Here is a 25,838-nt window from a genome sequence, read left to right as displayed (position 1 = left end):
AGTATTCCCTTTGAGTCAGGAACCAGAACTCCTCTATTGTGACCCATAGTTGCTTTGTGTGCAGCATTCAGACACGTCAACTGAGCCAGGATCCCTGTCAAACGAATTTAGCTGATTTGGTCACTCATCTGCATAATGTTTTTGTGTTTGCATGCTTGTGTTCAGTTTGTTCAGTTTCACAAATACACTACATGACCAAAAGTATGTGGGCACCTGTTTGTCGAACATCTCATTTCAAAATCATGGGCATTAATATGGAGTTGGTCCCCCCTGCTATAACAGGTGCCCCTGCTGCTATAACAGCTTCCATTCTGCTGGGAAGGCTTTCCACTAGATGTTGGAACATTGCTGCGGGGACTTGCTTCCATTCAGCCACAAGAGCATTAATGAGGTTGGGCGATTAGGCCTGGCTCGCAGTCAGCGTTCCAATTCATCCCAAAGGTGTTTGATGGGGTTGAGGTTAGGACTCTGTGCAGGCCAGTCAAGTTCTTCCAGATATGGTGAAGTCAATGGATGGGCATTTCGGCCCTCACAGCTAACATCCATTTGAAGATCATAAGGTGGGGGGGTTTTGAGTCTTCAGTCAGTTTCCTCTTGATTGCTAGCTACAGAATCAATTCTTAGTCTCACAGTATTATCTGATGTGAGATTCTATGCCTCTGCGTCCCCAACACATTGTCTTCACCATATCAATTGCGGCCGGTAATATAAAAGTCTCTGCATTAGCGTGTGGTGTGATAGCGTACGGCGCCTAGCCATTCACTGTGGGAATGACTCAAGTGCAGCGGTCAAGTGCACCTTTTCCCGTGATCTAAGGGTGCTCTTTTGATTTCAATAACAATAAGGTTAACAACATTACAATGATTTAGAGAGACAAAGATGATGTTATAATATGATAATAATTGTATTATTATATTTGTATTTTCTTTTACCAGAATTTTTTACATTCTCCCACGACCCCATTTTCATATCAGGCATGGGGTCACAACCCCTAGTTTGGGACCCGCTGCTGTATGTGAAAACAGCAACTCCATATAAAATAGAGCTCTCATTGTGGGGTTGTTGCTGAATGTCAGAGGGTTGCATCAAAGCATCAGTAAACCAGCTCTTTTTGACCCCATTTTCAACACTAATGCCGACAGACATTATTGCACTGATCTGTGTGTCTCTGTATCTGTCAGGTTTATTAGAAATGATGGTGGGATGATTTGCCAAACATGGTTTGACACACACACGTGTGCACACAATCAGAGCCATTCCAACACAAGGACAGCCTTTATACAGATGTTACGTGTGATGACCTTCTCATGATTCTTCCAACAGCCAGTACAAGAGGAGAGAATATAATCCCTTTTCCACACATTCATCATGTTGAATTTACACCCCTTGCCACACACAGCCTTAGCATTTGATGGTATATTTAGAACCATGACAACTGCACCGCACATCTGCCTGTCCTTTCATTCCCTATAGCCGGGAGCACGCACGCACACACACACAGTTCAGACCATTAGAACACTAACACACACACACACATGCTCTCTCCTACGCTCTTTCTCTCTCTCCGACTCACTCACTCACTCTCTCTCTCTCTTTCTCTCTCTCTCTCTCTCTCTCTCTCTGACTCTCACTGTCTCACTCTCTCTCTCTCTCTCTGTCTCACTCTCTCTCTCTCTGACTTGCACTCACTCTCTCTCTGACTCTCTCTCACACACTCTCTCTCTCTGACTCTCTCACTCACTCTCACTCTCTCTCACATTCTCTCTCTGACTCTCTCTCTCTGACTCTCTCTGACTCTCTCACTCACTCTCTCTCTCACTCTCTCTCCCAAACACTCTCTCTCTCTCTCCCAAACACTCTCTCTCTCTCTCCCAAACACTCTCTCTCTCTCTCCCAAACACTCTCTCTCTCTCTCCCAAACACTCTCTCCAAAGAGAGAAAGAAGAGAAAAAGACAGACAGAAAACCCCTCCACCATTCCACCAACATGATCTTAGAAAGAAAGGAACATTTACAGGAAAATAAAGAAAGAGAAGAAGAAAAAGATCCCTACCGGAGGAGCCCGTCCACGGGGAACAAGGGATGGAGGAATGAGAGAAAACGTGTTTATTCGCCAAGCGAACGGAACGCCGCCTCCCACACTCTTCCACCGAATCAATCACACTCTTTCACCTCCCCGTCACTGTGATGTCATTCATTCAGCCATTCCCCCGTTGCTATGGAAACTATGCTGTTTTGTTTTCCTCTTTCTCCCACCTCTCTTTTACTCCTCCCTCTCTCTCTCTGTCAGACCCCTACCGATCCTTTCTGAGAGGTGCAAAAATCCCCCCCCACCTTCCCCAAATCCCCGCTCCTCCCCCTTATAATTTCTGTCCTGTCCTAGAGCAGGGGTAGGGGAGATGGGGGGGTGAGTCAGAACAGGGGAGGGGAAGTCAGCTTCAATTGAGGCTCAGCTAACTGTGCCTGCGCTTAGTGTCAGAGAGAAACGGCAAGCATTGTTGTTGTAGCACCAGACAAGCACACCTGACTCAACTTCCACAGCTTGGGACAATAAGGCCTATGTGCATTTTGGTCTAATTGTTGTTTTTGACATATTCTTGTCCTGTTCAATGTTATCTAGCTAAATACCCAAATTCATGGAACAAAACACACAAAGCAAAAAATACAGAGAACAAAACACACAGAAAAAACACACACAGAACACAAACACAGAGCAAAACACACACAGAACAAAACACACAGAACAAAAAATACAGAGAACAAAACACACAGAAAAAACACACACAGAACACAAACACAGAGCAAAACACACACAGAACACAAACACAGAGCAAAACACACACAGAACACAAACACAGAGCAAAACACACACAGAACAAAACACACAGAACAAAAGAGATGATGTGGAAACCAGCCGCTAGAGCCAACAGTGAGAGCTGTGAGCACCTGCCTCTGGTAACAAAGGTTGCATATTCGAATCCAGCAATAAAAAGTTGTTTTTAAGATTTTTGTGTAAATATTTTTCTTTTTTTAAATATTCCAAACATTACCCATTACCATTCAGAGTTAATACCTAAAGTTAAGATTTAGGAGTTAATGCCCGAACTTAACCCTAACCTTAAAAACGTATTCGGGATGAGCTAATGTTGAGTTAACGTAGGCTAATGCGATTAGCATGAGGTTGTCAATAACAAGAACATTGCCCAGGACATAGACATATCTGATATTGGCAGAAAGATTAAATTATTGTTAATATAACTACACTGTCTAATTTACAGTAGCTATTATAATGAAAGAATGCCATGCTATTGTTTGAGGAGAGCGCACAATTTTGAAAATGAAAGTTACCAATAAACAAATTAGGCACATTTGGGCAGAATTGATACATTTTGAACAGAAATGCAATGTTTCATTGGTTCAGTCTAAAACATTGCACATACAGCTGCCATCTAGTGGCCAAAATATAAATTGCACCTGGGTTGGAATAATACATTATGGCCTTTCTCTTGCATTTCAAAGATGATGGTACGAAAAAAATATGGTTGGTTTTTTCTTTGTATTATCTTTTACCAGATCTTTTGTGTTATGTTATCCTACATTCACATTTCCACAAACTTCAAAGTGTTTCCTTTCAAATGGTGCCAATATTCCGCATATCCTTGCTTCAGGTCCTGAGCTAAAGGCAGTTAGATTTTCATATTCAAATCTAAATTTTAGGCAAAAAATAAATAAATAAATGGGCGGATCCTTTTAAGAGGTAAAAAATGTGGAGTTAACGCCTAAATTTAACCCTAACCTTAAAAATGTGGAGTTAACGCATAACTAACCTTAAAAATGTGGAGTTAACGCCTAAATTTAAGCCTAACCTTAAAAATGAGGAGTTAACGCATAATGTTAACACTAACCTTAAAAATGTGGAGTTAATGCCTAAATTTAACCCTAACCTTAAAAATGTGGAGTTAACGCATAATGTTAACACTAACCTAAGAAATCTGGAGTTAATGTCTAAAATGTGCCGTTTGGAACAACTTCAAAATTTGATGTTTGAGAAAAATGTATGAGACTGTGAGAGCTGGTTGAAGAAAAAACCCATAGAACAAAACATACACAGAACAAAACACACACAGGACAAAACACACACACAACAGAACACATACCCTGCAGCACTATCTGATCTGATTGGAACCCTGGGTCAGTCCAGCCCAGGTACATCATTAATATACTCCCCCCGTCGCGGACCAGGATGTCCCCGTCGCAGACCAGGATGTCTTTCTCCCAGACAGACTAAATAACTTTTTTGCCCGCTTTGAGGGCAATACAGTGCCACTGACACGGCCCGCAACCAAAACCTGCGGACTCTCCTTCACTGCAGCCGACGTGTGTAAAACATTTAAACGTGTTAACCCTCGCAAGGCTGCATGCCCAGACGGCATCCCCAGCCACTTCCTCAAAGCATGCGCAAGCCAGCTGGCTGGTGTGTTTACGGACATATTCAATCAAACCTTATCCCAGCCTGCTGTTCCCACATGCTTCAACTTCGGAACTAGAAGCACAAGCATTTCGCTACACTCGCATTAACATCTGCTAACCATGTGTATGTGACAAATAAAATTTGATTTGATTTGTGTTAATCCTCATGTTGACATTGGGGACATTAAAGAAAGGAGACCCTCCTCATTACCATTATGACTGTGGAAATGTTTGTAATGACCACTCAAACACACCCAGGTAATGGCTGAAATGGGCTCAATGGAACACATTATCTTTCTGTTGAATCAATAATAACGCTGAATATTTGAGTGGGATTTAATGCATTGTCTCGACACTTACATCACCAGAAAGAGAAGTAAGGGAACTTTATTTTGATGGGTGTTCATTTTTTGTGGAATTGAAAAAAGTAATAATTTTGTTGAAATGTTTACAAATGAGATGTGCTGAAATGAAAGCAACTTCGGAAAATTAACACTAAGTTTGTAGCGATATTATGTCTGATCTCACAAACAATGTAAAGTATGCATTGATGGGTGTAATCTAGAGTCAAGGTGTTGATTTTTAATCTGAGGGTCTCCTGCAACTGACACACTTGTTGAATTACTCAACAGAACGTGACCAAAAAAAAAGTAATTAATGAGGCAGTCTAGAGAGCACAAGTGAATACAGGTCTAGACACAGCAGGTGAGTATAGGTCTAGACACAGCAGGTGAGTATAGGTCTAGACACAGCAGGTGAGTGCAGGTCTAGACACAACAGGTGAGTATAGGTCTAGACACAGCAGGTGAATACAGGTCTAGACACAGCAGGTGAGTATAGGTCTAGACACAGCAGGTGAGTACAGGTCTAGACACAGCAGGTGAATACAGGTCTAGACACAGCAGGTGAGTACAGGTCTAGACACAGCAGGTGAATACAGGTCTAGACACAGCAGGTGAGTACAGGTCTAGACACAGCAGGTGAATACAGGTCTAGACACAGCAGGTGAGTGTAGGTCTAGACACAGCAGGTGAGTGTAGGTCTAGACACAGCAGGTGAGTGTAGGTCTAGACACAGCAGGTGAGTATAGGTCTAGACACAGCAGGTGAGTATAGGTCTAGACACAGCAGGTGAGTGCAGGTCTAGACACAGCAGGTGAGTGTAGGTCTAGACACAGCAGGTGAGTGTAGGTCTAGACACAGCAGGTGAGTACAGGTCTAGACACAGCAGGAGAGTACAGGTCTAGACACAGCAGGAGAGTACAGGTCTAGACACAGCAGGTGAGTACAGGTCTAGACACAGCAGGTGAGTACAGGTCTAGACACAGCAGGAGAGTACAGGTCTAGACACAGCAGGTGAGTACAGGTCTAGACACAGCAGGTGAGTACAGGTCAGGATACAGCAGGTGAGTGCAGGCATAGACACAGCAGGTGAGTACAGGTCTAGACACAGCAGGTGAGTGCAGGTCAGGAAACAGAAGTTGAGTACAGTTCTAGACACAGCAGGTGAGTACAGGTCTAGACACAGCAGGTGAGTGCAGGTCAGGAAACAGAAGTTGAGTACAGTTCTAGACACAGCAGGTGAGTACAGGTCTAGACACAGCAGGTGAGTACAGGTCTAGACACAGCAGGTGAGTACAGGTCTAGACACAGCAGGTGAGTGCAGGTCAGGAAACAGAAGTTGAGTACAGTTCTAGACACAGCAGGTGAGTACAGGTCTAGACACAGCAGGTGAGTATAGGTCTAGACACAGCAGGTGAGTACAGGTCTAGACACAGAAGGTGAGTACAGGTCTAGACACAGCAGGAGAGTACAGGTCTAGACACAGCAGGTGAGTACAGGTCAGGATACAGCAGGTGAGTGCAGGCATAGACACAGCAGGTGAGTGCAGGTCAGGATACAGCAGGTGAGTGCAGGCATAGACACAGCAGGTGAGTGCAGGTCTAGACACAGCAGGAGAGTACAGGTCTAGACACAGCAGGTGAGTGCAGGTCAGGATACAGCAGGTGAGTGCAGGCATAGACACAGCAGGTGAGTATAGGTCTGGACACAGCAGGTGAATACAGGTCTAGACACAGCAGGTGAGTGTAGGTCTAGACACAGCAGGTGAGTATAGGTCTAGACACAGCAGGAGAGTACAGGTCTAGACACAGCAGGTGAGTACAGGTCTGGACACAGCAGGTGAGTATAGGTCTAGACACAGCAGGTGAGTACAGGTCTAGACACAGCAGGTGAGTATAGGTCTAGACACAGCAGGTGAGTACAGGTCTAGACACAGCAGGTGAGTACAGGTCTAGACACAGCAGGTGAGTACAGGTCTAGACACAGCAGGTGAGTATAGGTCTAGACACAGCAGGTGAGTACAGGTCTAGACACAGCAGGTGAGTACAGGTCTAGACACAGCAGGTGAGTACAGGTCTAGACACAGCAGGTGAGTACAGGTCTAGACACAGCAGGTGAGTACAGGTCTAGACACAGCAGGTGAGTACAGGTCTAGACACAGCAGGTGAGTGTAGGTCTAGACACAGCAGGTGAGTACAGGTCTAGACACAGCAGGTGAGTATAGGTCTAGACACAGCAGGTGAGTACAGGTCTAGACACAGCAGGTGAGTACAGGTCTAGACACAGCAGGTGAGTACAGGTCTAGACACAGCAGGTGAGTACAGTTCTAGACACAGCAGGTGAGTACAGGTCTAGACACAGCAGGTGAGTACAGGTCAGGATACAGCAGGTGAGTGCAGGTCTAGACACAGCAGGTGAGTGCAGGTCTAGACACAGCAGGTGAGTGCAGGTCTAGACACAGCAGGTGAGTGCAGGTCTAGACACAGCAGGTGAGTGCAGGTCTAGACACAGCAGGAGAGTACAGGTCTAGACACAGCAGGTGAGTGCAGGTCAGGATACAGCAGGTGAGTGCAGGCATAGACACAGCAGGTGAGTATAGGTCTGGACACAGCAGGTGAATACAGGTCTAGACACAGCAGGTGAGTGCAGGTCAGGAAACAGAAGTTGAGTACAGGTCTAGATACAGCAGGTGAGTGCAGGCATAGACACAGCAGGTGAGTACAGGTCTAGACACAGCAGGTGAGTATAGGTCTAGACACAGCAGGTGAGTATAGGTCTAGACACAGCAGGTGAGTATAGGTCTAGACACAGCAGGAGAGTACAGGTCTAGACACAGCAGGTGAGTATAGGTCTAGACACAGCAGGTGAGTGTAGGTCTAGACACAGCAGGTGAGTGTAGGTCTAGACACAGCAGGTGAGTACAGGTCTAGACACAGCAGGTGAGTATAGGTCTGGACACAGCAGGTGAGTACAGGTCTGGACACAGCAGGTGAGTACAGGTCTAGACACAGCAGGTGAGTATAGGTCTAGACACAGCAGGTGAGTACAGGTCTAGACACAGCAGGTGAGTATAGGTCTAGACACAGCAGGTGAGTACAGGTCTAGACACAGCAGGTGAGTACAGGTCTAGACACAGCAGGTGAGTACAGGTCTAGACACGTCAGGTGAGTATAGGTCTAGACACAGCAGGTGAGTGCAGGACTAGACACAGCAGGTGAGTACAGGTCTGGACACAGCAGGTGAGTACAGGTCTGGACACAGCAGGTGAGTACAGGTCTAGACATATTTCAACACAAAATGTGTGTTCAGGACAGACAGACAGACAGACAGACAGACAGACAGACAGACAGGGGGATACAGGGAGTGTACAGGGAAGGGGGCAGGGAGGAAGGCGAAAACACCTCCAACTAAATCAGTATATAAAAGTAAGTTTGATGGAATCTCCCCTTCCACATCTTTATCTCACAAATAATAAGTACTGGAGGAACGGGGAGATGGCGGACGGTGAGGAGAGGGAAGAAAAGTTATGTCTTTATTTTATTTTATTTCACCTTTATTTAACCAGGTAGGCCAGTTGAGAACAAGTTCTCATTTACAACTGCGACCTGGCCAAGAGAAAGCAAAGCGGTGCGGCAAAAACAACAATGCAGAGTAACACATGGGATAAACAAACGTACAGTCAATTAACTTCTTAAGGTATAGGGGGCAGCATTTTCACTTTTGGATAAATAGCGTGCCCAATTTGAACTTCCTGCTCTACATGCCAAGAATATAAGATATGCATATTATTAGTATATTTGGATAGAAAACACTCTGAAGTTTCTAAAACTGTTTGAATCATGTCTGTGAGTATAACATAACTTATGTAGCAGGCAAAACCCCGAGGACTAACCGTTCAGAATAATTTTTTTGAGGTCACTGTCTGTTCAGTGAATTCTCATTGGGAAACGATATTTCTTAGGAACTTGTTTTCAGTTCCTACCGCTTCCACTGGATGTCACCAGTCTTTGGTATTTGGTTGAGGTTATTCATTTGTGCAATGAAGAAGTCTGGCCATCTAGGAACTGCGTAACACTGTTGAGAGTTGCGCAAGACTTGAAAAGTAGCTTGGTTTGTTGTCTTCCTGTATTGAACACAGATAGACCTGTCTTCAATTTGATCGATTATTAACATTTAAGAATACCTAAAGTTGTATTACAAAAGTAGTTTGAAATGTTTTGGCAAAGTTTACAGGCAACTTTTGAAATATTTTGTAGTGACGTTGCGCAATTTGGAAGTTGTTTTTTTCTGTATCAAACGCGCCAAATAAATGGCCATTTTGGATATATATGGACGGAATTAATCGAACAAAAGGACCAATTGTGATGTTTATGGGACATATTGTAGTGCCAACAAAAGAAGCTCGTCAAAGGTAAGGCATGTTTTATATTGTATTTCTGCATTTTGTCTAGCGCCTGCAGGGTTGAAATATGCTACCCTCTTGGTTCACTGTTGTGCGATCATCAGATAATAGCTTCTAATGCTTTTGCCGAAAAGCATTTTTAAAATCGGACATGTTGGCTGGATTCACAACGAGTGTAGCTTTAATTTAGTATCTTACATGTGTGATTTAATGAAAGTTTGATTTTTATATGATTTTATTTGAATATGCCGCGCTGCATTTTCCTGGCTTTTGGCCAAGTGGGACGCAAGTGTCCCCTATACCATAAGAAGTTCAACAATAGAAAAATGTATATACAGTGTGTGCAAATGTAGTAAGATTAGGGAGGTAAGGCAATAAATATGCCATAGTGGCCAAATAATTACAATTTAGCATAATTACAATAATTACAATTCTACTTGATGTGCAAGTAGACATACTGGGGTGCAAAAGAGCAAAAATAAATAACAATGTGGGGATGAGGTAGTTGGGTGGGCTGTTTACAGATCGGCTGTGTACAGCTGCAGCGATTGGTAAGCTGCTCTGACAGCTGACACTTAAAGTTAGTGAGGGAGATATAAGTCTCCAACTTCAGTGATTTTTGCAATTTGTCCCAGTCATTGGCAGCAGAGAACTGGAAGGAAAGGTGGTCAAAGTAGGAATTGCTTTGGGGACGACCAGTGAAATACACCTGCTGGAGAGCGTGCTACGGGTGGATGTTGCTATGGTGACCAGTGAGCTGAGATAAGGCGAAGCTATACCTAGCAAAGACTTATAGATGACCTGGAGCCAGTGGGTTTGGCGACGTATATGGAGTGAGGGCCACCCAACAAGAGCATACATGTCGCAGTGGTGGGTAGTGTATGGGGCTTCGCTGACAAAACTGATGGCACTGTGATAGGCTACATCCAATTTGCTGAGTAGAGTGTTGGAGGCTATTTTTTAAATGACATCGCCGAAGTCAAGGATCGATAGGATACTCAGATTTACAAGGGTATGTTTGGCAGCATGAGTGAAGGATACTTTGGAGCGAAATAGGAAGCCGATTCTAGATTTAACTTTGGATTGGAGATGCTTAATGTGAGTCTGGAAGGAGAGTTTACAGTCTAGTCAGACACCTAGGTATTTGTAGTTGTCCACATATTCTAAGTCAGAACTGTGAGTAGTGATGCTGGTCGGGGAGGAGGGTGCGCGCTGCGATTGGTTGAAGAGCATGCATTTAGTTTTACTAGCAATTAAGAGCAGTTGGAGGCTACTGAAGGAGTGGGAGAAGTAGTTGGTGAAGTAGTTGGTGAACCAGGCGACTGCCTCTCTGAACCAGGCTTGGCAGTCATGTTGAGTCTGCCGATATGAATGCTGTGATGGACAGAGTCGAAAGCCTTGGTATGAAGGTATGGAGAGGAGGAGGGGGAGAAGAAAAGAAAGGAGGAGAACAGTAGGAAAAGAGAGAGACGTTAAGATTGAGTGAGAACTTAACCTTACAAATATGGTCCATCAGAAGCATGAAATTACAGGAGTAGAGAGAGCAGAGAAAAAAGGTCAATTCCATTAAAAATGGAGTCCTTCCAGACTGGTTTGTTGATTTACAGTACAAATATGGGATTGACTACAGCAGAGGAAAGCCACTGAAATAACTCTGTCTGTAAATGAATGGAACAGCAGTGGAATCAAACCCATAATTTGGTAACTGGTGGGTTTCCAACAGACTCATGTTGTGACCTGAAAAATATTATGCAAATCTCTCTCCCTCCCCTCTCTCTCTCCACATGCTCCACATCACTATATATGTTCGTTTTTTCTCTTGATCTCACTTTCTCCATATTCCTTCCTTTTCATCATTGTCTTCCCTCTCCTATTTATTCCATGTATTAGTGATGATGCTTCCATCTGGAGCTAAGGAGATAAACCCCCAACACTCACAAACACACAAACACACACAAACACACACTCACACATATTTCTCCATAATCCACACCTCCTCCTTACACCTCCTCCTCACACCTCATCCCCCACCACCACCCCGATCCCCTTCTGTCATCCCTTTCTCTCTCCCACTGTCATTAACCATCCCTCATCCCTCTCTCTCTCTCCCACTGTCATTAACCATCCCTCATGTCTCTCTCTCCCTCTGTCATTAACCATCCCTCATGTCTCTCTCTCCCTCTGTCATTAACCATCCCTCATGTCTCTCTCTCTCCCACTGTCATTAACCATCCCTCATGTCTCCCTCTCCCACTGTCATTAACCATCCCTCATGTCTCTCTCTCCCTCTGTCATTAACCATCCCTCATGTCTCTCTCTCTCCAACTGTCATTAACCATCCCTCATGTCTCTCTCTCCCTCTGTCATTAACCATCCCTCATGTCTCTCTCTCTCCCACTGTCATTAACCATCCCTCATGTCTCTCTCTCCCTCTGTCATTAACCATCCCTCATGTCTCTCTCTCTCTCCCGCTGTCATTAACCATCCCTCATGTCTCTCTCTCCCTCTGTCATTAACCATCCCTCATGTCTCTCTCTCCCTCTGTCATTAACCATCCCTCATGTCTCTCTCTCCCTCTGTCATTAACCATCCCTCATGTCTCTCTCTCTCCCACTGTCATTAACCATCCCTCATGTCTCTCTCTCCCACTGTCATTAACCATCCCTCATGTCTCTCTCTCTCTCCCACTGTCATTAACCATCCCTCATGTCTCTCTGTCTCCCTCTGTCATTAACCATCCCTCATGTCTCCCTCTCCCACTGTCATTAACCATCCCTCATGTCTCTCTGTCTCCCTCTGTCATTAACCATCCCTCATGTCTCTCTGTCTCCCTCTGTCATTAACCATCCCTCATGTCTCTCTCTCTCCCTCTGTCATTAACCATCCCTCATGTCTCTCTCTCTCTCTGTCATTAACCATCCCTCATGTCTCTCTCTCTCCCTCTGTCATTAACCATCCCTCATGTCTCTCTCTCTCCCTCTGTCATTAACCATCCCTCATGTCTCTCTCTCCCTCTGTCATTAACCATCCCTCATGTCTCTCTCTCCCACTGTCATTAACCATCCATCATGTCTCTCTCTCCCTCTGTCATTAACCATCCCTCATGTCTCTCTCTCTCCCTCTGTCATTAACCATCCCTCATGTCTCTCTCTCCCGCTGTCATTAACCATCCCTCATGTCTCTCTCTCCCTCTGTCATTAACCATCCCTCATGTCTCTCTGTCTCCCTCTGTCATTAACCATCCCTCATGTCTCTCTCTCTCTCCCTCTGTCATTAACCATCCCTCGTCTCTCTCTCTCTCCCTCTGTCATTAACCATCCCTCATGTCTCTCTCTCTCCAACTGTCATTAACCATCCCTCATGTCTCTCTCTCCCTCTGTCATTAACCATCCCTCATGTCTCTCTGTCTCCCTCTGTCATTAACCATCCCTCATGTCTCTCTCTCTCCCTCTGTCATTAACCATCCCTTATGTCTCTCTCTCTCCCTCTGTCATTAACCATCCCTCATGTCTCTCTCTCTCCCTCTGTCATTAACCATCCCTCATGTCTCTCTCTCTCCCACTGTCATCAACCATCCCTCATGTCTCTCTCTCTCCCTCTGTCATTAACCATCCCTCATGTCTCTCTGTCTTCCTCTGTCATTAACCATCCCTCATGTCTCTCTGTCTCCCTCTGTCATTAACCATCCCTCATGTATCTCTCCCACTGTCATTAACCATCGCGCATGTCTCTCTCTCTCCCACTGTCATTGACCATTCCTCATGTATCTCTCTCCCACAGTCATTAACCATCCCTCATGTCTCTCTCTCCCTCTTTCATTAACCATCCCTCATGTCTCTCTCTCCCTCTGTCATTAACCATCCCTCATGTCTCTCTCTCCCACTGTCATTAACCATCCATCATGTCTCTCTCTCCCTCTGTCATTAACCATCCTCATGTCTCTCTCTCTCCCTCTGTCATTAACCATCCCTCATGTCTCTCTCTCCCGCTGTCATTAACCATCCCTCATGTCTCTCTCTCCCTCTGTCATTAACCATCCCTCATGTCTCTCTGTCTCCCTCTGTCATTAACCATCCCTCATGTCTCTCTCTCTCTCCCTCTGTCATTAACCATCCCTCGTCTCTCTCTCTCTCCCTCTGTCATTAACCATCCCTCATGTCTCTCTCTCTTCAACTGTCATTAACCATCCCTCATGTCTCTCTCTCCCTCTGTCATTAACCATCCCTCATGTCTCTCTGTCTCCCTCTGTCATTAACCATCCCTCATGTCTCTCTCTCTCCCTCTGTCATTAACCATCCCTTATGTCTCTCTCTCTCCCTCTGTCATTAACCATCCCTCATGTCTCTCTCTCTCCCTCTGTCATTAACCATCCCTCATGTCTCTCTCTCTCCCACTGTCATCAACCATCCCTCATGTCTCTCTCTCTCCCTCTGTCATTAACCATCCCTCATGTCTCTCTGTCTTCCTCTGTCATTAACCATCCCTCATGTCTCTCTGTCTCCCTCTGTCATTAACCATCCCTCATGTATCTCTCCCACTGTCATTAACCATCGCGCATGTCTCTCTCTCTCCCACTGTCATTGACCATTCCTCATGTATCTCTCTCCCACAGTTATTAACCATCCCTCATGTCTCTCTCTCTCCCTCTTTCATTAACCATCCCTCATGTCTCTCTCTCCCTCTGTCATTAACCATCCCTCATGTCTCTCTCTCCCACTGTCATTAACCATCCATCATGTCTCTCTCTCCCTCTGTCATTAACCATCCCTCATGTCTCTCTCTCTCCCTCTGTCATTAACCATCCCTCATGTCTCTCTCTCCCGCTGTCATTAACCATCCCTCATGTCTCTCTCTCCCTCTGTCATTAACCATCCCTCATGTCTCTCTGTCTCCCTCTGTCATTAACCATCCCTCATGTCTCTCTCTCTCTCCCTCTGTCATTAACCATCCCTCGTCTCTCTCTCTCTCCCTCTGTCATTAACCATCCCTCATGTCTCTCTCTCTCCAACTGTCATTAACCATCCCTCATGTCTCTCTCTCCCTCTGTCATTAACCATCCCTCATGTCTCTCTGTCTCCCTCTGTCATTAACCATCCCTCATGTCTCTTTCTCTCCCTCTGTCATTAACCATCCCTTATGTCTCTCTCTCTCCCTCTGTCATTAACCATCCCTCATGTCTCTCTCTCTCCCTCTGTCATTAACCATCCCTCATGTCTCTCTCCCACTGTCATTAACCATCCCGCATGTCTCTCTCTCTCCCACTGTCATTGACCATTCCTCATGTATCTCTCTCCCACAGTCATTAACCATCCCTCATGTCTCTCTCTCTCCCTCTTTCATTAACCATCCCTCATGTCTCTCACTCTCCCACTGTCATTAACTTATTTGGGATAGACGGAGGGAGGAGGTGTCACAAGACGCAGGCCTCCTAATTGTCCCTAGAATTTCTAAGCAAACTGCTGGAGGCAGGGCTTTCTCCTGTAGAGCTCCATTTTTATGGAATGGTCTGCCTACCCATGTGAAAGACGCAAACTCGGTCTCAACCTTTAAGTCTTTACTGAAGACTCATCTCTTCAGTGGGTCATATGATTGAGTGTAGTCTGGCCCAGGGGTGTGAAGGTGAATGAAAAGGCTCTGGAGCAACGAACCGCCCTTGCTGTCTCTGCCTGGCCGGTTCCCCTCTCTCCACTGGGATTCTCTGCCTCTAACCCTATTACGGGGGCTGAGTCACTGGCTTACTGGTGCTCTTTCATGCCGTCCCTAGGAGGGGTGCGTCACTTGAGTGGGTTGAGTCACTGACGTGATCTTCCTGCCTGGGTTGGTGCCCCTCCTTGGGTTGTGCCGTGATGGAGATCTTTGTGGGCAATACTCAGCCTTGTCTCAGGATGTTAAGTTGGTGGTTGAAGATATCCTCTAGTGGTGTGGGGGCTGTGCTTTGGCAAAGTGGGTGTTTGGCCCTGTCCGGAGGTATCAACGGATGGGGCCACAGTGTCTCCTGACCCCTCCTGTCTCAGCCTCCAATATTTATGCTGCAGTAGTTTATGTTTCGGGGGGCTAGGGTAAGTTTGTTTTATCTGGAATACTTCTCCTGTCTTATCCGGTGTCCTGTGTGAATTTAAGTATGCTCTCTCTAATTCTTTCTCTCTCTCGTAGGACCTGAATTCTAGGACCATGCCTCAGGACTACCTGGCATGATGACTCCTTGCTGTCCCCAGTCCACCTGGCCATGCTGCTGCTCCAGTTTCAGCTGTTCTGCCTGCGGCTATGTAATCCTGACCTGTTCACCGGATGTACTACCTGTCCCAGACCTGCTGTTTTCAACTTTCTAGAGACAGCAGGAGTGGTAGAGATACTCTTAATGATCGGTTATGAAAAGCCAACTGACATTTACTCCTGAGGTGCTGACTTGCTGCACCCTCGACAACTACTGTGATTATTATTATTTGACCATGCTGGTCATTTATGAACATTTGAACATCTTGGCCATGTTCTGTTATAATCTCCACCCGGCACAGCCAGAAGAGGACTGGCCACCCCTCATAGCCTGGTTCCTCTCTAGGTTTCTTCCTAGGTTTTGGCCTTTCTAGGGAGTTTTTCCTATCCACCGTGCTTCTACACCTGCATTGCTTGCTGTTTTGGGTTTTAGGCAGGGTTTCTGTACAGCACTTTGAGATATCAGTTGATGTACGAAGGGCTATATAAATACATTTGATTTTGATTTGATTTGATTGGGGGCGGTATTTTGACGTCCGGATGAAAAGCTTGCCCAAAGTAAACTGCATCCTACTCAGGCCCAGAAGCTAAGATATGCATATAATTGGTGGATTTGGATTAAAAAAATACTCTTAAGTTTCCAAAACTGTTACAATAATGTCTGTGAGTATAACAGAACTGAAATGGCAGGTGAAACCATGAGGACAAACCATCCCCCCCCCCCAAAAAATGTCATCCTACCACTGATTTCAATGGCTGGCACTTTTATAATAGGGCGAAATCGTGCCCGATTGCAGTTCCTAGGGCTAGCTGTCAACAGTCTTTAGAAAGAGTTTCAGGCTGCTTTTCGGGAAAAATTTGCCAGAAATTGTAGTTTTTCTAGGTGGCTCCCATTTTGGCTGTAGTGTTTCCAAGCACGAGAATGAGAGCGTGTTCTTTGGTTTTTTTCTCCAGTAAAGACAATAACGATTCTCCGTCTTAAATTGTATTGTTTATTTGCTGGGCGCTGTCCTCAGATATTCGCATGGTTTGCTTTCACCATAAAGCCTTTTTGAAATCTGACATGGCGGCTGGATTAACAACAAGTTAAGCTTTATTTTGATTTTTGCACTTGTGATTTCATGAAAGTTGAATATTTATAGTAATTTAATTTGTGTTTGGCGCTCTGCAATTTCACTGGATGTTGACCAGGTGGGACGGTAGTGTCCCACAGATCGGCAATACGTTTTTAACCATCCCTCATGCCTCTCTCTGCCAATCACTCACTCTTTCTATTCCATGCTCCCCTTAATATCTTAATCTCTTCGTGCAACTTCCTCTTCTCCTCTCACACCTTCCCTTTCTTCTTTCATCCCTCTATTACCCCCTCCCTCACTCTTTGTCTTTGACAACAGTTAAATCAGCCCATACCAGTGGGGGTCCTTAGTGTATCATCATATCATTCCAGGGAAGAAGCATGGACAATTTAGCAAAGGCATGATTTGATAATGGTTTAATATGAGACATGACATGTCACACACACATATCAAACAGCTGTTATTATTCAGGTGAAAATCCCCCTGGCTCCCCATTAGGATCAAAGCTCTGTTCAATGTTTAAAAGATCATGTTAAAGCAGCCAGAGAAAAGAGAGGAACTCGGCTGATACTCTGCTGCACACTGAAACACTGTTAAGTTTCAGGCTAAATTCCCCCATTAAATTAACAACCTGGTGAGCGGGTGACTGTGTGTACAAAATGGTGTGTGTGCGTGCGTGTGCGTGTGTGTGCGTGTGCATGTGCGTCTGTGTGTGTGTGTGTGTGTGTGCGTGCGTGCGTGCGTGCGTGTGTGTGTGTGCGTGCGTGCATGTGTGCATGTGCGTCTGTGTGTGTGTGTGTGCGTGCGTGCGTGCGTGCGTGCGTGCGTGTGTGTGCGTGATGAGCCCTGCCAGTGATGGGAGCAGCAGAGCGGTTATATTCCGTGCACCTGCCCACTCTAACATTCCACAACAGAGGGAGAGAGAGCCAGCTGCTTCATGAATGCCCCTCCTTTCCCTCTCTCATTCCTCCTTCTGCTCTCCAACCCCTCAACCGTTCTCCCCGGATACACACCCACACTCTAACCCCATTCTACACACTCTAAATCCACTCCTCTCATGATCCCAACAGCCACACACACCTCATAGTCACTAAACCTCTCCCTCAGCCACACACACCCCACAGTCACTAAACCTCTCCCTCAGCCACACACACCTCCCAGTCACTAAAAATCTCTCCCTCAGCCACACACACTATCTTAGTCACTAAACCGCTCACTCAGCCACACACACCTCATAGTCACTAAACCTCTCCCTCAGCCACACACACATCTTAGTCACTAAACCACTCACTCAGCCACACACACCTCCCAGTCACTAAAAATCTCTCCCTCAGCCACACACACCTCCTAGTCACTAAACCTCTCCCTCAGCCACACACACCTCATAGTCACTAAACCTCTCCCTCAGCCACACACACATCTTAGTCACTAAACCTCTCACTCAGCCACACACACCTCCTAGTCACTAAACCTCTCCCTCAGCCACACACACCCCACAGTCACTAAACCTCTCCCTCAGCCACACACATCTCCCAGTCACTAAACTTCTCCTCCCTGACCTAACACACTAAACATCCAGAGAGCCTATCCTTTTACACCAGTCCACACATTCTAACCCTTTCTCTCAGTTGCACTCTGCCACCCTCATTCCAATGGCACCTTCCTGGTCTCTTACCCCAGCCACCTCTCACCCACCCCCTTTACTCCTCCACATACTCACACACCGCTCCAGTTCAATATTTCCATATTCATTCCTGCAAACCGACAAATCGGTTCAAATGCATGCACGCAGGCATGTGCAAGCACACGCCCAGAGCAGCAGCAGAAGCAGGCCCAGACATTGACCCTAACGCCATTACTCCCGGCCCGCTGACGCAGCAGCAAATTATAGCCCATGGAAAATAAACAAAGTCTGCAGGGCCACCAATCACATGCCAGCAACAGCCATGCAGATCATCAAACAAGGAAGTGTTATATTGAACATAATCTCCCGTGGGCAAAATAATCTGCCAGATTGAATGCGATGCGAGAGACCAGCTGAAGTAATTCCGGTCTTTGGGTTTTTGTCACTAAACTTCATCAGGCTAGGCCCCTTTTTCTCCATTTCCTGTCTGAATGAAAAGAAAACAGTTTGAAGTTTGTAGAAATGTTAAAATAATGTAGGAGAGTATAACACAATAGATATGGTAGGTGAAAATCCTAAGAAAAACCAACCAGATTTTAGTTTTGAGAGAGACCATGCTCTTCCAATGACCAGTATGAGGGCATATTACATTCTACCTCCCAGGATGAAATTCCTATTACTTCCACTGGTTGTCAGCAGTCTATGTTCAAGGTTTCAGGCTTGTAACTTGAATAACGAATAAGAAATAACAGTTTTAGTACAAGGATACCGGCTTGGAAATCCGTGTTTGCGTGTGCCAAGAAGACAAGAAACACCTGCTCAAATTGCTCAAAGAACATACTTCTTTCCATAAGAAATATTACAGTTTGATTACATTTTAGGGTATCTGAGGAACAAATAGAAACGTATTTTGACTTGTTGAAACAAAGTTTAGGGGTCGATTTTTTGACTTTTTTGACTTTCTTTGCATGTTGAACGAGTGTATTACTTAAATCGATGGCGCCAACAAAACTGACTTTTTGGGATATAAACAAAATTACACTACATGTTATAGCAGGGACCCTTTGGATGACAAATCAGAGGAAGATTTTCAAAAAGTAAGTGAATATTTAATCGCTATTTGTGAATTTATGAAACCTGTGCCAGTGGAAAAATAATTGATGTGGGGCGCCGTCCTCAAACAATCACATGGCATGTTTTCACTATAATAGCTACTGTAAATCAGACAGTACAGTTAGATGAACAAGAAGTTAAGCTTTCAACCAATATAAGACACTTATATGTACATAAATGTTTAATCTTCATGATTATTTATTTGAATTGCGTACCCTCCAGTTTCACCGGAAGTTGTCCTGCTAGCGGGACGCCTAGCCTTATTAAACTGCTTCGTGTGCTTCGCATGTGTGCCAACATGGATCTGAAGGAGGAAGGGGCTTTCGCTGATAGTTTCCTTTTGCGAGGATGGAGACGACGCAAACTGTCAGAATTTCTAACACATACAGACCAAAAAGTTAGTCACGCAGGTGACAAAATTAAGCACGATTTTAGTTCTAGGTTAACTGAGCTAATAGTATATTGAACAGAACAACTGGTTTATTGTGATGGGGTGCCTTGTACACTACCCATCAGTCCTGGATAATCTGCTACCCGTACTTGTACACTACCCATCACTCCTGTATAATCTGCTACCCATGCCTTGTACACTACCCATCAGTCCTGGATAATCTGCTACCCATGCCTTGTACACTACCCATCAGTCCTGAATAATCTGCTACCCATGCCTTGTACACTACCCATCAGTCCTGGATAATCTGCTACCCATGCCTTGAACACTACCCATCAGTCCTGGATAATCTGCTACCCATGCCTTGTACACTACCCATCAGTCCTGGATAATCTGCTACCCATGCCTTGTACACTACTCATCAGTCATGGATAATCTGCTACCCATGCCATGTACACTACCTATCAGTAGTAGCGTTTGCTAAGATTCCCAGTCCAAACACAGAGTAAGGAGCAGGTTTTCCTGGTGGGAAGCCCAGTCCAAACACAGAGTAAGGAGCAGGTTTTCCTGGTGGGATTCCCAGTCCAAACACAGAGTAAGGAGCAGGTTTTCCTGGTGGGATTCCCAGTCCAAACACAGAGTAAGGAGCAGGTTTTCCTGGTGGGATTCCTCTTCTTTTTCTATCTGTCTCTCCTTAGCTGTCAGCTCTCTGACGTCAGACACATGAAATGGATCCATCTATTTGGTATGAGTGTGTGTTTTGCAGAGATTCTAGACAAGCCGCACAGGAAATCCAGTTAGCGTGGTAACCCAGCCAGCCATCTGATGTAAGAATAAACCTGTAGACTGGACAGGCTTGAGATACAGCAGACCCAGACTGGTTAGACCAGAGAAAGACCCAGAAAGAGTCACTGAGGCCAAATATTGTAAATCCAAGCCACAGACAGATCAAGCCTAGATAGACCTGGGAGACAGACAGTAGAAAGTGAGTGGCCATCCATCCATTTATCCATCCGTCCATCCGTCCATTTGTCCATCCATTTATCCATCAATTTGTCCAACCATTTATCCATCCATCCATCCTTCCATGTGTCATGACGTTGTACTAGTTAATGTGATGACTGTTGATCATTAAATGATTAAATGTTTTTAATTGCGTGATTAAATGAATCAAGCAATTATTAACTCATTGACCTGGGGCACCATGGGAAAATTAGTTTTATTGAGTATCTATTTCCCAAATTAACTCAAAGAATATAAGAGTATTGATTTTACAACAGTCACTAATTAATCAGTTTCCTCTACAGTCTCATTCTGAATGTCGTATAATCCGGGAATCTGCACGGACCCGGGTCTCACCAATGAGTTCGTACCACACCAATCTTAGTTGAGTATTTATTTACTAGAAAGGTAACATGATGATAAAAGATACACAGTCTAGACTATTGATTAGAACTTAGTATAACGGGCCAACACACGATGGTGCGTGTCACCCAAAATGGGGATTTAAAAGAGAGAGAAAAAGAGAAAGTACACAAGAGAAATATACATTTGGGTGCATTTGTCAGCTATGCTTATCTTAACCCTGTCACGAGTCCGACCGAGCGTAGCCCCCCTTCCCGTTCGGGTGGTGCTCGGCGGTCGTCGTCGCCGGCCTATTAGCTGCCACTGATTTTCTTTTCCTCCCCCTCCTTGTATGTTTATTGTTAGCACCTGTTAGTTAGTAATTAGTTGGGCTTTATTAGACAGCCTGTTTCTTTGTGCGGGATTAATTATTGTAACCTTCGTGTATGAAGTAGACGAACGTGTTTGTTCCTGGTCGTATATTCTGCTGTACTGTTTTCATCCCCCGTGTTTGGGGCATTTGTTTACGAGCACCCAGTGTTTCGTGAGTGCATTAAATAGCACAGTAGTGAACTCTCTGTATCCTGCGTCTGACTCCACACCCACTCCACCCGGAGTGTTACAAACCCTAGCCTTGCCCCAAACTGCCGCTCTTATGGGTCAGAATATAATGATGTAATTACGTGTGGGAGGTCTCAGATGGGAAGCTCTGCGTGGGTCGTTTAGGCTTCTCAATGACACACTTCTCCGGCGCATCTCTCTGGTTGTCCTCAAGATGTCAGTGTCCTTTTGGTCTGATTCCTCGCCCTTGCTCTGGGAGGGGTCTTCTGAGGACAGACACCTCTGTAGCTCAGAGCTCACAGCATAGGAATGAAACAGTGTAGATAACACGATTCGATGGAGAGTGGAGGTTAGGTGGTCCGACTTGAATTCACCCACTTATACACAGCTACTCATCAGTAGCATGGGTAGAAAAATATTTATTTTTCTTCAACCTTGGGTTAAGTTTTGGGTTCGTTGACTTTTTAGACCTTGGCTGCAGCTTGGGTCACTTATCTGTTCATTCTTATAACAGTCTTATCTGTTCATTCTTATCTCACAGGTCTTATACCCTCGGGTCAGATGTGGGCATAACCGCCTTTAGGGCAATTCTTTGGGCGTACCAAGTTAAGAGGCAAGGTCTAGACTTGACTCAAATCCAATTTTAGACAACTAACTTCACATTTCATCTTTACCAAAACATTCTCTTTGATTTGGACATTTTCCACACAACGTACAATGCATAAACATCAAACATATACTGGGAAAACTCTTAAAGTTACAATGTTTTCGTAATAACGTCATCTATTAACTGAGGCTGGTTCTCCATAGTGAGAGGACAAAGGAATGTTGTCAAAAGGAATGTTGGCCTAAGATTTACCATGGGCGTGAGGGGTCATAAAACCACCACATCTTCAGACCCCTAGAGCTCTCCTCCTCTGTTGGGGTTGAGAGATAATCTGTAGGGTTGTGATCTCCTGTAACCTGACCTGATCAGGAAAGTCATGACACATGAGACAGTATCATACTTCTGAACACTTTTCTCATATCCTCCAAAAACTGCAGTCATAATCAATCAATCATGCAAAATGTACCTCCGTGGGAGGTAAACATGTCAACAGGGGGGAACTACTTTACATGAATGTCACAACGGGAGGAACTCTTTTAAGTGAACATCTTTGGAGTTACAATGGCAGCCAATCTGTCAATGTTTCCTCTGGCAAACCCTCATCACACATCCCCTCACTACCTATCCAGTTTCCATGACAGCCGGTGGCATAAATCATCCCATAATGATCACAGGGAGTTGTGGCTAAGACCTGGCAACATGTAGCCCAACAGCTGACCTAAGCCAGGGTCTACGAGGGCATAAGAACAGAGGTGTGGACTGCGACGGACGGACAACAGTGCTCACCATTAGCCTCATACTGGTTATTCTTAGACCTCATCAGTTGGCACAATTTATGGACAGAAACTATAGAAATTAAGAATAAAAACTAATACTGGATGAAAGATATTAGGAGACATATACCGTACACATGTGATCACAGAGAGATAACATAAGGAGTTACTTCCTAGCTTTTCTACTACATTCATAAATAAACACTAACTATTTATCTGGGGCGTAGACAGCAGGAGATAAGGAGAAGGAGAAACAAAGACGGGAGTCAAAGAGAGAAAAGAGAGAAAGAAAGAGAGAGAAGGGAGGGAAGGACAGAGATAAAGAGACAGAATGTGTGTGTGTGTGTGTGTGTGTGTGAGAGAGAGAGAGTCAGAGAGAGAGAGAGACAGAGAGAGAGAGTCAGAGAGAGAGAGTCAGAGCGTGAAGGAAGGAGAGAGTGAGTAAGTGAGTGAGTTTGTGATGGCACCATGGTGAGACAATGCTCTACTGCCAGTGCCACAAGCCCACAACCCTCTACCAATCTGGGCTGATCAAGCAGACAGATGGTTACGCACGCACACACACGCACGCACGCTCGCACTTCCACCCTGCCACCATACAGCGGGTGAATGCAAGCATTTCGCGAGACTGTTACTCAAAACCTAATGTATACCTGACCCACCACTCCACCTTGGACAACCTTTATGACCAGGTCCATCTCTACAAGGCAGCAATCCCAACTTTTGCCAGAACAGTGAAGGACTTTACCCTCAACCGTAGCCCCAGCACCTCACACAGGAGCAACAGAGCAAATGACACTCCACCCAGACCATCGAGACACCCTCCCAGACCTGTAAGACCCCCTCCTGAAGGACCTGCACCGAGAGAACACATGCCAAGAGGACCTACACCCAGAGCACAGCATCACCAGCCACACCACAACCAACTAAGACCCAAGCAAACCCTGGCCACACCCTATATAGGCCCCCCCATATCAGACCTATGCCCCTTCTGCTCACCCCATGCCCCTGTGGCAAGGACCTCAACATGACAGCAGGACATATGCCCAGGCCGTGAGCAGAGCAACAGGCCCAACCCCCACTGTTACACCCACCCAAGCCCCACCCTGAGACCTAAGATGTATGTAATCAGATGCTCAACATGCTCTGCTCACACCTACTGTAATAGTCCGGGCCTAAACCACACAAAAACTACACTAGACACTATGGAACACAAAGCTTGTACTTGCTCATCTTGGAATATACAAGATCTGAGGTCGTCTGCCTTTGGCCTAAAGAACAGGAACCCAGACTTCATCAAAGAAATTGGAAATAAAGACATTGTCATCCTACAAGAGACATGGTATAAAGGAGACGGACCCACTGGTTGCCCTTTAGGTTACAGAGAGCTGGTAGTCCCATCCACCAAACTACCAGGTGTGAAACAGGGAAGATACTCAGGGGGTATGCTAATTTGCTATAGAGCAGACCTAACCCACTCTGTTAAATTTGTCAAAACAGGAACATTTTACATCTGCCTAGAAATTAATAAGGAAATTATTTCAACAGAGAAAAATCTTGTGTCCTACCCAATCGAATCCCCAAACTTTAACGATGGCAGCTTCTCCATCCTAGAGGGGGAGATTTCCAGGCTCAGGCTCACGTTTTCCAGGCTCAGGGACATGTACTGGTCTGTGGCAACCTAAATGCCAGAACAGGACAAGAACCCAACACCATCAGCACACAGGGAGACAAACACCTACACTACCGTTCAAACGTTTGGGGTCACTTAGAAATGTCCTTGTTTTTGTCCATTAAAATAACATCAAATTGATCAGAAATACAGTGTAGACATTGTTAATGTTGTAAATGACTATTGTAGCTGGAAACAGCAGATTTTTTATGGAATGTCTAAATAGGCGTACAGAGGCCCATTATCAGCAACCATCGCTCCTGTGTTCCAATGGCACGTTGTGTTAGCTAATCCAAGTTTATAATTTTAAAAGGCTAATTTATCATTACAAAACTTTTTTGCTATTATGTTAGCACAGCTGAAAACTGTTGTCTGTTTAAATAAGCAATACAACTGGCCTTCTATATACTAGTTGAGTGTCTAGAAGCTCAAAATGGCAGGCTCAATTACAGGCCCAAAATGGCCAGAAACAAAGACTTTCTTCTAAAACTCGTCAGTCCATTCTTGTTCTGAGAAATGAAGGCTATTCCATGCCCAGAAATTTCACTGAAACTGAAGACCTCATACAACGCTGTGTACTAATGCCTTCACAGACAGCGCAAACTGTCTCTAACCAGAAAAGAAAGAGGAGTGGGAGGCCCCGGTGCACAACTGAGCAAGAGGACAAGTACATTAAAGTGCTTAGTTTGTGAAAAAGACATCTCACAAGTCCTCAACTGGCAGCTTCATTAAATAGTACCCGCAAAACACAAGTTTCAACGTCAACAGTGAAGAGGCGACTCCGGGATGCTGGCCTTCTAGGCAGAGTTCCTCTGTCCATTGTCTGTGTTTTTCCCATCTAAATATTTTATTTTTATTGGCCAGCCTGATATATGTATTTTTGTTTGCAACTATGCCTAGAATGCCAGTATCCCAGAGTCACCTCTTCACTGTTGATGTTGAGACTGGTGACCCCAAACTTTTGAACGGCAGTGTACCTGGAGGTGACTGCATTCCCTCCCCCATATGCCCCCCTAGACACAACCACGACAACATGACCAGCAAAAATGGGTCACAACTCCTGCAGCTCTGTTGGACGCTGAGCATGTACCTCAATGGTAAGTTGAGGGAAATCCTATGGTAGGTACTAGAGGTCGACCGATTAATCGGAATGGCCGATTAATTAGGGCTGATTTCAAGCTTTCATAACAATCGGAAATCGGCATTTTTGGGAGCCGATTTGCCGATTTTTATTTTTACACCTTTATTTAAT

The sequence above is a fragment of the Oncorhynchus mykiss genome, chromosome 3, assembly GCF_013265735.2.
Source record: "Oncorhynchus mykiss isolate Arlee chromosome 3, USDA_OmykA_1.1, whole genome shotgun sequence".
Classification (NCBI taxonomy): domain Eukaryota; kingdom Metazoa; phylum Chordata; class Actinopteri; order Salmoniformes; family Salmonidae; genus Oncorhynchus; species Oncorhynchus mykiss.
This window is presented reverse-complemented; position numbering follows the sequence as displayed.